Raw genomic sequence first — 11,804 nt, forward strand, 5'->3', positions numbered from 1 at the left:
TAGCACTAAAATAGTGCAAGATTTTCTCATCTAAGATAAGTACAACAAAACCCAGAAAACTTTCCTTCATCCTTATTTTTGAGAGAAAAGTACTGAGATCAAACACCTCTAATTACAGAAAAAGTTATAGTTTGCACATTTGAAAGAATATCAAAAGGATTCATTTTCTTTCTATCTTAAATTCAAAGATAAAATTGTGCAAAAATGAAATGCAGGCAAGAAAGGAAAGCAAACAAAAAAAAAAAACAACCAGCACACAAAGATGAACATTGATACTATCAGGAGTATGCTGAAGAATATAAACATTTACAATAAATGCAGATCTTCAAACTGTAAAATAAAATTGCATTGGTTATGAGTGAACAAATCCAGCTCTGAGAGAACAGATAAAGTGATAAAGGTAATGTTTTACAAAGTGAAACTTTATCAGGATGAACTAAAAATATTTAATAGGCAAGTATTCTCTAGCATAACTACGTAAAAGAAGTGGCTGGTTAGCAGTTTCCAAGGACCTGAGGTGCAGACATAACCATTGTGATCACAGTGGTTACTGAGATCCTTCAGTCTAACATAAAAACTCACATTAGTATATGAGTAAGCATTAAGCACAGTTTTATAATTCCAGAAAAATCCCTTATTTTCAAGGAGGAAGGGAAGGGAAAGCAATCATGAGCTGTTCCCCACTTCTGAAGTCAAACCACCCCCTACATAAAAACACTTTCTATATTCTTTTCCTTTATATGTCACTGGACTATAACAAGGATTATACTCCAAACTAAGTTTTTATAGCAGTCTTTCATCTGCTTATAGACTTAGAAGACTCTTTTTATCTTCAGCTCCAGTCTTTGTCATTCTCACATATGTGTACAATAGAAACACACCTTTCTGCACTGATCTCCCAAGAAGTAGATAAAAGGTACAGTCTCAGGGTATGGGTACTTAACTTTTGTTTCTCACAAAGCTTAGACATTCTTCAACAAATATATATATATATTTTTTTTTTTTCTAGTAATAGTGTGCATTCACCAACACATCCACTGTGTTCGTATTACAATCAATAATTTTCTTATTTCAGATTAATTCTGGAGATGTGTTTATTCAAAATAAATTTTTTTAAAAAAATAGAGTTAATAAGAGCATTAACTGTACACTAGTTGGAAAAACAACAACAACAACAACAAACACAACTACTTGCCTTGACAGTCTGATTAAGTATAATCTGTCTTCAGCTGTTAAACCTAGGAATCTTTCAAAGAGAGTGTACTGAGCTATTCTGCAGAATTACTGAAACCTCTGAGATATAGATGCATGTCATGCCAAGAGGAATTCATGTTCTTGTTGGGTCAGAAAGAGATTGTGAAAGTTAACTGCAAAAAGTTTGTGACTGTTAATATTATATAAAGAAAAAGAAAAATACATGGTACAGCATAAGATTCAAAAAGCAAAAGAATATGAATAGAGAGATGGTGATGAATATAGGTTGAGATAAAGTTCGAATTTTCTTCAGCATAGAAGAGCTTGATGTATTCTATCATATACATAACTTCTGGCATTGTTGGCTTTTTTTTTTTTTTTTTTTTTCTTTTTAACAAAACCAGTTTAAATGTTTCAATTTCCAGGAATTTTCTTTGAAAAAAATAAGCTGCGACTAACGTTGCCTGCATAAAAAATGGTGCTAGTGACTATCATATGATCATATACAAACACTTAAAAGGTAATGTTTGTGCAAAGTAAAGAATGTTTCTGAATACACAGAACCCTCTTGCTATAAAATAATTCATGTCTTTTATTTTGAGTTTGATAGGTAGTGAGGGAGAGAATAATCATACTAAAAATTCTCCTGCTTCCTAACTGAATATAACTTAAACTTATTCAGCCATTCCCAAATTACACTAACTTGCATGTATATTATTCCAGAGAGCTAGTAATTCCACATGTCTGGAGAATATATATTTTATCTTAAATAATTAAACACTTTAACTTTCTGGTTGGAGAGAAAACAATATCACAAGGGGAAGGAAAGAATGAGAATAGGCTTTTCTAAGACAAAGAAAACTAGTTATTGGACAAGGAAAATATAAGGCTAATCAGAATTTTAAACACTAAAAATATTTAAGCATATAGATTTGGGGATTTGAGTATTTCATTCTTTTAAGTCAAACCCATATTTTTTCTAGCTATCTTGGGATTTGCTCCTGGTATGCCTGTCTTGAGCCATCAGCATGGTTGTTATGTCCATATACGATCAAAATCTGCATTACATAAATCCCAGTGCAGATTTTGAATATTTAATTCAGAAGAACGACTGCCATCATCTGCATAATGAGTATCAGCCTATGTAGTCAAACCCCCGGTGCCTTTTTTTTTTTTTTAATATATCAAGAAAATGCAATCTGAACATCATTTCAGAGCTAATGACAACACATTCACATTATTAGCTTTAAGGTCAGCTGAAAGCCTTAAGAAATACAATTGTACAAAGTTAGCCATTATCCATTTGGAGTTGGAGTTTTGTTTTGCTATGATTTGCTTTTTTTTAATAAACAAGATAAGCTGGCAGATGATGCTATCACTGAGTATTGTTGAAATCACATTAGGATAGATTCTGAAACTAAGGAATTAGACTGAATTCAAATTGATATTGCCATGAGATCTGCCAACTTGTTGAAGGACTATTAATTGTAATGTAAAGGACACATAACAATTAAATGAATCACGTTAGTAAATCAAACTGCAGTATGTCTATAATGATATGTAACAATCTTTTAACAAAATCTGTAGACTGCTGCAATTTGAGGAAATTGTTGCTAATGGTGGAATAGGTGAAACACAGTATCACTGAAGTAACTCTGGCTCTTCAAGATGCAGAAATGCTTAATCATGTTGTAGTTTTGCATGCATTTGCATGCAAGGATTCTCAAACCTAGTCCATTAGGGCTGTTCATAAAACCTGTACATTTTTATGCCTTCTTTTCCTTGAGTGTCCATCTATGAACAGAAATATTATGTGAATTCTGAATAAAGTCTGACATGTACCAGACAATACTCATTATGACCAGATATTCTTCCTTCTAATATGCAGCTAGTTCAGAGAAGAGCACAAATAATCTATTGTTGGCCTCAGCAGAATTAAGGCTTTGGATATGAGCTTTTCACAATTTTTCAGGATCCTTCTGCCATGATTGAATTAAATTTATTCAGAAGTTCATCTGCACTTGTCTGAAGATCATCTGTTTTTCTGGCTAAGTTGATAACAGACAAGATTTTTTTTTTTTATCATACTTTTCATCAGAAGTAGTAGAATTGCTGAAGTTAGTTATCATTTTAACACCAAACTAGGAAGGCAAGGGAGAAGGATAGACAAACAGCCAAACATATGCTGACCACTGAAACTGCTGCTATCCACTTATACTGCTAATGCACTGAAAGTGTAGTTTCTGCTCCATAATTTTTATGTTCTTACATAGAAGAGCTAGTCTCATGTGCACATCAAATACACACAGAGATTGCATTTGTGAACCAGATGTGCACAGTATCAAAGAAGACATACTTAAGTAACTAGAATAAATGCAAAAATAAAAAAATAGCATTCATCTGATAAATATGTTCGCTAAATTGTTTTGAAGAAATAATTAGAAAATTATATTTTTTCTGAAAAAAAAGAAAAGCAGAAATAGTGAAAGAAAATGAAATGATAGCAAACAAGAAACATGAATTTCCCATAAAACATATCAAAGAAAAATTATCTGCTATATTTCATATATATTATCTTTAAAAACACCTCCTTGTACTGACAGATTTCACTGTCCATTCACTGCCTTAACCAAATTGTAAAGGGGCAAATGTAATTTGTGTTTGAGCAAATATTGCCTTGCCAAATACTACCTTGAGCTATTTTATCAGCCTTAGTAGTCAGATATCAAGCAGCCTATTTTCCAAAAATGACTTTATGTTAAAGCTATCTTTTCATCCACTCTTTTAAATTTGTGTCTGTAAACTTTACCTCTGGTTTTCTTCATTTTATGAAAAAAAAAAAAAAAAAAAAAAAAAAGTATGACTGGAAGAGAGGAAGAGGATGGAGCATTTTTACCATGAGATCATACTAATCAGTGGAGTATAGTAACATGAATTCTTAAAATAAGTAACAGCTCAGAAAAAGGATAATAAAAGTTTGATTAAACCACATTGCCTCACTCATAGCACTTAAATGTATATTCATATGCTGTATCATGAAGGGTATATATTTTTACCTTATAATCTGAGAAAGAAATGGAACAGTTGCTTATTATAAATTTGTAGATTTATGCTGATGGGAACACATTCTGATAGAGGTAAGTAGTTGATGGATTTTCTATTGAAATCTGCATTTCATCTATAAAAACTGAAAAATATCCCTTACCAGTGCCTGCATAGCTTTTGTGAATTCTTTCAGTCCTATCACACAAGATTGATGGATCTCATGGTTGCATTTGTGTCCTAAATTGCTAAAAAATGGCCCTAACATCAAAAACACTATTTTTGGCCATTTCAATCCTTTCATATATCCACAAATCAGAAAACTTTATAAATCTTTATTATATTTTTTTTTCCTGTTTTAGTTTGTGCACTCACTTTTATAAAATAAAACTTTTCTTCCACGGTCCACAAACCCTGTGGAACCTAGAATACTCCTTAAAGAAGAGTTTTCATTTATGCCATTTCAATAATTAGGTTGAAACTAATCTTCAAATTCAGTGACGAGAAAATTTTCATCTGAATTACAATTCCAGATTTACCAAATGAATAAATAAATAAAACATCCTACTTCAACTTTTAGTTCTTGCAAAAATATCTGCAGTTCAGGTTTAATATCAGATTATAATTATAGTTTGGTTTCAAATCAATATGTTCTCAAATAAAGAGGATTTATTTACCACAGATCTAAATAATATATGTTCTTAAGTTATGCTCAGGATTCCAGGAAACAAGTTTGACTCATCACTTTGACTAAGAATTCCTTCCAAATGAAGAAACTCAAAGTCAGAAGCATAATTGCAGCTCTTCATCAAATTGTCAAATAGCATTATTTATATTTTGAACTTAAGGAAAGATCTCTTCCTTTTTTCTTCTACCCACATTAAAGTTCCTCCTTTGTCAGTAAGCTTTTTTGCAATTCTGTTAGCCTGCACCTACACTGCCACATTGTTGCTTATTGAATTACTGACCTCCCATGTGGCTGGATCATTATCAACTGCTGATCAATCTCCACTTCTCTTCCCTCCTAAAGCTCTAGGCAGAACCCAGAAACAGCAGTCAGAACAAGGCAAAGAGGCAGCCTGCCTCCTATTTATGTCCAGCTGTGCCTCTTTCAGAAAAATACAGCATACAACTCCCCAGCAAAATTAAATTAACAAAATGTTACCCCAACCACACTCAAATCCTTTCATGAAGGTTTGTCTTATTATTCTGGCTAGTGAATGCTCAGAAGACATAATTATTTCAGAATTTTATTTCTCTGCTTTGCTAACTGCAAATGAGGAATACAAATAATCTCATTGGTTTAAACATCTCTATCAAGAGAGCACACAAAAGTTCTTTTCAGATGGTTATAAAGTTAATTGCTATAGTCTGCATTTAACTATTATCTATTACCTTAATCAGATTCTTTTCCCAAAAATGCTTGAATATGATTTTAAATACCTGTGTCTCAGTCTCCATCTGGCACGCCATGTACATTTTCATGTGCAAATCAAAGTAAAGTCTAAATAATCTCAAAGTCCATATGATGAAAAAAAAAGAAAACATCCACAGGGAATAAGGATCAATTAAACAAGGAAAAACCAAAGTTTGTGAGAATTGTTTGGCTTTCCTAAAAGAAAAAAAAAAAAAAATCATTCAAAGATAGGGCATACTCCTTAAAAATCATGAAAGATAGAACAGCTCAACATTGGTAAAACATGTTCCTTCCTCTTTCAGCACATAGAACTAATGCAGATTTTGCTTAAAATAATTTTTAGACCTTCTAAATGTTTTAGATCTTTATACTGGAAAGTATAATATTTGAACTTGTTTGTCATCATGACAACAAAGCCCAGAAAAATAAAATAGAGTATTTAGATATACAATAGAACTTCCTATTGTAGAAAAAGAATAAAGAGAAAATTGCCTGTTATTCTTGGATGCGCTTACCTTCAGTGCTATTAGGCTGTCATATAAAGAATCCAGCCTGCACAGCCTTCACATTTTCAGCTATTTATGTACAAATAAAAGAATAGTTCTGCTTTGTTATCAAGAAAGTTGAAGAGAGAACAAATGTCTCAAGAAGCTTCCTAAATCATCCGTGATTTGTGGTTGCAAACCCAACACAAGTAGTCCCACAGATATATGGGGAGAGATCTGGGGCAAATGAAATCTCTGAGCCACCACTTAACTGAATCAGAACTCAGTCTTCCCGTTCTTCATTCCAGGTAACATCCTGCACCCAGAACAACCCATGAACTTCCTCTATCACATCAAGGTTAACCACATTTCCAACCAGTGAAAAACACATTTTTCAACCAAATGAAATCCATGAAAATTCTATATATAATTACTGAATTATCTCAATAGAGGAACTAAAGCATACCTTGTTGACAAGCCTTTGGCTTCAATTAACACATCTTCAGATTAGAGGATGTAGAATACAAATAATGACTCCAGAAAATAGGATGTTCTACAAGAGAGACAAGTTTGGCCATTTCCAAAACCTGATGGCATACCCATACAATACTAGCCATACAGTTAGCATTACCATATTTCTATTTCAGCATAAGTAATGTTCCATCATTTAGCCATTATGAGTACGTTTTCCTTCTCCATTCCAAGGGAGTCATGGAATTCACTCATCCATCAATATATGCTATCTGATTCTTCAAGATTAAAAACTTTACTATATATCCTGAATATAATTAGAACCTTTAGGAATATGCTCATTTTAATTGCTATAGTCTTATCACTAAAAATAAAACTAATTTTTAAAAATATTTCCTTTAGTTTTATTTAAATTGCTATTTCAGGACTGTCATTATACACTTCTAGATAAGCTTTTTCATCACATATTCTAGAAATATTTTGTTTTCAAGAATCATAGTTCCTACCTGAATGTTATATATCTTGCACCTAAATCTTGATTGCTATATATAATGTATGTATATATAATGTATCCCTGTATGTTTTTTTCATAGTTCCAAGATGGGTTTTGAAAGTTTAACATATGCAATAAAATCACATATAGGAAACAGTTACTTGACTGTAGCTCAACAATGATGCTGCCATAGGCAGTGAGGGCAATCACACAGCACATGTGGGACAAACAGGGAATCAAGCATAGATGGCACAGGTTCACAAAAGGCAGGTCCTGCTTGATCAGCCTCATCTCCCTCAACAACCAGGTGAGCCAGCTAGTGTATGTCAGAAAGGCTGCAGATGTTCTCTACCTAGCTTTAGTAAAGTTTTTAACTGTCTTCCATAGTATTCTCCTCATGAAGCTGGCAGCTCATGGCTTAGACAGGTGTACTCTTCACTAGGTACAAAACTGTGTAGACAGCTGGGCGTGGAGAGTGAATAGAGTTAAATACAGCTGGCAACTGTTTATGAGTGGCATTCCCCAGGACTCAGCACTGGGCCCAGTTCTGTTTAACATCTTTACTGATGATCTGGACAAAGGGATTGAGTGCACCCTCAGTAAGTTTGCAAGTTGAGGGAGGGGAAGTGTTCATCTGTCTGAGGGTAAGAAGGAGGAAAATTTTATCACTGAGCAATAACCTGGGATCCTTCTAAGTTTCTTAATCGTAGAAACTCTTTGTCTATTCTTACACATCCTCTAATCACAAAATGGCAGCAACATGTTTTTTTATCCAGACTGTGTGCACCTTCATCTATTTATAAGGCTTTGGAGTACTTAGACCATCATATTCTGAAATATTATCTTTGGTGAAGAATTCTGGATGCACTGGAGCTCTTTTGCCTCTTCATTCATTTGCTTCGCATTGCCTCTTCAGTAATGAATCACATACCTATTCTTTGGAGATCTTCTTACAAAAACAATAGCTCCAGGTATTACACATACCAAAGGGTTCATCATATGATTGTCTTTGATTTCTTGTTTTCCATCTTTTGCTACCTAGCAAAGTAAAAGCAAATTTTAATTCTAACAGATTTCTCTATTTTGTCAGAAAGGTTAACTCATTTGAGGCATAAAAAGACATAAAACTTGGTTGTCTTTTTCCCCTGTAGAAGTCTGCTGAAGCGAAGATAACAGTCTAAAACAGATTTTTTTTTAATAGCTTCTACAGATCTAATTTCCTGAGTGCATAATTTCAGTTTCCAAACTGTATAGTTGTGTTTCTTTGAAAAAATAAAAAATTCTAACTAACTCAAAAATTACTCTGTAGAGCATACATGAAATGTAAAGCTCAAGTAAATTTGATAAAAAATATGTTTATTAAATTTTATGAATTAAACTTTAAAATGACTTTACTGTGGCAGTCTATGGCAAAGCAATCAAAATGAATTAGATACAATAGTCATTATTGTTTCCTCTTCATAATGAAACTGCTTTGCTAAGTAGCATTGTCCTTGTTTATATAGGCTTAAGGCTCAGTGAAACAGAAAAATTTCAAACTTTAGACTGAGAACCAGACCACTACTGGCAGGCTAAATCATTTAAAGACAGATTACAAACCTTTTACATATATTGATGAGAAGCAGTTCTAGCTTGTTAAATATTCAATATTCTGAAGAATTAAATGAATGTAGAAAATAAAGGAAAAAAATTAGGAAATGTGAGGCAAAGGAGGACATTAGAAGATAAGGACATAAGTAGAAAATCATGAAGAAAAGACTGACAATGAAGTGATCACCTAAATATGGAAAGATTGATCCAGACATTTGGAAGAGCATATATCTGTGTCAAAGAGTGGGACTCCCAATACAGGAAGCATGTGGAGTTATTGGAGCAGATCAAGAGGAATGTCTCAAAAGTGAAAAAAGGGTTGGAGAATGTCTCCTGTGAAAAGAGGTTGAGGGAGCTGGGGTTGCTTAGCTTGAAGAAGAACCCTGGTGAGACCTCATTGTGGCCTTCCAGTGTCTGTGAGGAGCTTATAAGCAGGAGGAAGATAGACTTTTTACATGGTCTGAGAGTGATTGGACAAGGGAGGTGGGGGGGAGTGGCTTCAAACTTAAAGCAGAGAGATTCAGGTTAGTTGTTCAGCAGAAATTGTTTTACTCAGGGGGTGATGAAGAGCTGGCACATGCTACCCAAAGAACTTATGGATATTCCATCCCTGGAGACTTTCAAGGCAAGGCTGGATGGGGCCTTGGTGGCCTGGATCTGGTGGCTGGCAACCCTGCCCACGACAGCAGTGTTGTGACTAAAGACTTTTTAAATTCTTCTCCAATGTAAGTCATTCCATGATTCTATGGTATCATTTATTCAAAGAAAGAATGTGAGGCAAGATTAGGTAATAAGATCAAAATACTGAATTGGACATGGAATCATATCAAAGAATGCAGCAGAATCAAAAATTAGTCATAATGAAGAAAAAGAAAATTTGTATTCACAGAGAATGCAGGAAGTTTTATCATAAACAAATACAAATCTCACTCATACACTCATATGAAGCAAAAATAAATATAAAGGAATATCAAAACTAAAGTTATATGTTTATCATTATATCTTCACTCATATCTTCAAATCTTTATATCAAAATTGATGTTATATCAGTTTCATAATGGTAACTGATACTTAAATGCAGACAGCAGATCACAGTAAGAGATTTATCATTCTAGATTATCTCACTTGACATTATATTTTTAATTAATTTTGAAGATTAAAAAAACAGATGCAAGAATTACAGATGACTAATCACTTTTATCATTTATTAATTTACTGTTTAACAGTATACTCAAATCATCTTTTTTCAACCTGAAGAATTCTTAATCTTTTCTATGAAAGACAGATCAATCCTCTCATGAACTCTATAGCCTAATCTTTCTTATCAATTGTTCTTCCTTTTTTGACATGAATGCAAACAATCTACTTTTGATTTTTTTCATTTGAGATTTCCTTATTTCCCTTAACATAAAGCTCTATTTACATTTTTAATCACTACTAACAGCAAGAAATTTTCCCAACTACAGTCTACAATCTTTACTGTATAAATCTACAACATAAAATCTACATCTAAATGGGAAGACAACATTTGATTTTTCTTTTAATTTTTCTGTTTTCCTACTCAGATTATAAATGAACGTAAGAAATAAAAAATTTAGCTTCTTCATCATTACACAAATGTTCATACTACGCATTTAAATACTTTATGTTAAACAAAGTGTGTAAAAAAGGAAAAAACAGAATGTAAGCATTTTTAAAGTGCAAAGGATTTGTAAGGAGGAAATATGCTTTACTGTTTTGAAAAGTCTCTTAAATTATTTATAGATTATGTATTGTTCTGGATTTCACTGGGCTAGAGTTAATTATCTTCATAATGTCTGGTATGATTGCTTTTAGGAGAAAAACAATGTTGATAACATGTCAATAAAGTGGTGCTGAGCAGCAGCTGCACAGAGCCAAGGAAATTTCAGCTTCTCACACTGCCCTGTCAGCGGTGTGGGGAGCTAGGAGGGCACAAGAAGCTGAAAGGGTATAGGGCAGCTCACCTGAATTGGCCAAAAGGGATGTCCCATACCACATGACAGAAATAATGTGAAAAATATAAACTGTGTGGAACTGGCTGAGAGGGGCAGCTGCAGCTCAGAGACTAAATGGGCATCTGTTGGCAGGTGGTGAGTGTAATGCATTACTTGTCTTGTAAATGTATATACATATATGTACTTCACTGCTTTTCTTGTTTTTTTTTCTTTTCCTTTTCTTCTCTAATAAATAGTTTTTATCTCAGCCCATAATTTCTACCTTTTTGTTTGTTTGTTTGTTTGTTTTTCTTTTCTTTTATTCTCTCCCCTGGGAGAGAATTGGCTGGGAATTGGCTGGAAGAGAGCAAACAGCTGCATGGTGTTGATCTGCCTGCCAGGTAAAACCACATGTGCCAAACTTAGTTTGGATCTGTTTCTCTTTAAGTGTTGAGGGAAATGGGCAAGTTTTTTTCTAATTATCTATTCTTATCCTCAATTTTAAACGTATATCATCTGTGTTCCTATACGGCTAACATAATAATTTAAATACTCTACTTAAAGCCTTTACAGAAATATAAAGTATACTTCAAACATTCACAAATTACTTCTGCAGCCCCAACCCCAGTAATATTCTTAACCCAAAGTTTAAGAAAGAGCTACTGATTACAAAACATAATGGGTTGACCAACAAGGTTGGGATTCTACTCTCAATATTACAAAAAACCTGAAGGCGTAACTCACAACTGTGAAAAAAAAACCCACAATTTGGGATGGCCATAACACGCTGTTTCCTAATTAAAATTCAATAGGTATTTTATCTCTATCAAGATGGGTGGTATGCACAGTCTTACACTGAAGACATTATTAAAAGAAGTCACACTACAGAAAGTTTCTTTCAGACTTTCCTGCATACTTAATGGAATATCCTATATGCTTAAGTGCAAAGATACTGAGAACAATGGTAGAATGGTTATCAAACCATCTGTACTCTCTCATTGTCTTTCCCATCCTTTATAGCTATAGAAGCTACCTATCTCATGCATTCGATTTATGCCATAGCAAATATAATGCATTAGGAATACATTACAACACTGTGATTTGCTAAAAAGACTGCTGGGCTGCTTGGTCCAGCTCAGTGGAGCTTAGACTGAGAA

The sequence above is a fragment of the Meleagris gallopavo genome, chromosome 3, assembly GCF_905368555.1.
Source record: "Meleagris gallopavo chromosome 3, MGAL_WU_HG_1.1, whole genome shotgun sequence".
Lineage (NCBI taxonomy): Eukaryota > Metazoa > Chordata > Aves > Galliformes > Phasianidae > Meleagris > Meleagris gallopavo.